We start from the raw sequence: 1363 nt of genomic DNA, 5'->3' as shown, positions 1-1363 counted from the left end.
GGAATTCCAAATATACTTAGTTTGTAAATCAGTTTTACAGATCACCAAATATAAACTTTTATGTAATATATTTGAGTGTGTATATATATGTGTATTGTGTGTACAACTATCTGAAAGGAAAATTTAAATTATAATGGTAGTTTGGAGGACAAAAGCTTGAAGAATATAACTCAAAAAATTAGCCCATAAAAACTCTTTTCAGAATCAATTCTAGTTTTCTACTATACAAGTCTTGGTGAATTTCAAACTGCATTGACCATACAATAGAGTACAACATAGCCTACATATATGAGCATCTGGTGTAGAAATATGTGTTCTATAATGGTTCAGAATAATTGCATTGCTTTAAATCTTCAGCCCCTACTGCCTCCATAATCTGTTAGTAGGATGTCTGAATACCTATATAATTCATTTTAGATCATGGTAATCACTTTGCTAGGGGAGGCTTATAGGAATGTTTGATTTTACAATATCAATTAGTAGGAATTTTACTCTTTATATTTTGTTTATTAACATTTAGTTTGATGAATTCTATCATCAGTAGTCAGAAGTCCCCATACACACACACTTCAATCATGGATGGTTTGATTCTACAGAACATTAGGAAGTCCAGCAAAGATGTTTCTAGTCCCCGGTCATAATATTTGTAATGTTGAGTTGAGGTAAATTATAGTTCAATGTATCACAAACTACAGTATATATTGTAATTTCATTGAATTATTTTTAGAATGTAATATTATACTTTCTACTTCCAGGTAGTTTAAAAAAGCCATCTGACGTGGGGTTTAAAAATCTTTATTCGTAGCAAATATGTTGTGAGTTGAATAATGTTCTTTAAAATTCATGTCACTTGAAACTTCAGAATGTGACCTTCTTTTCAGATGTAATTAAGATAAGGATAAAGATGAGCTCATATTGAGTTACGATGGGCATGAAATCCAGTGATAGTTTTTTTTTTTTAGACAGAAAATTACGTTCAGAACACATAGAAGAAGGTTATGTTAAGATGGATGCAGAGCTTGGGTGATGTGTGTGCAAGCCAAGTAACCCCTAGGATTGCCAGCAACAATCAGAAACCAGGAAGAGGTAGGGGATGGATATTCATTCCTCCAGAGTCTCGAGAAAGTACCAACTCTACCAACACCTAGATTTTAATATCTGTTCTTCTGAACTCTGAGAGAATTAATTTCTGTTTATCCAGTTAGTGGTAATTTGTTATGGAAGCTGTATAAACTAATGCAGAGTACACTGGCTGATTTTGATCCAAAAGTCCCAGAGAAGCAGAAAGCACACTTTAAGAAAATCTCATGGGGTAAAACAAACTACATTAAAATTAGAAAGTCAAATCTGGTATGGGCTCATT

Source organism: Orycteropus afer, unplaced genomic scaffold (genome assembly GCF_000298275.1).
Source record: "Orycteropus afer afer isolate SDZICR_OR568_19922 unplaced genomic scaffold, OryAfe1.0 scaffold00040, whole genome shotgun sequence".
NCBI lineage: Eukaryota > Metazoa > Chordata > Mammalia > Tubulidentata > Orycteropodidae > Orycteropus > Orycteropus afer.
Note: the sequence above shows the minus strand (reverse complement) of the source record.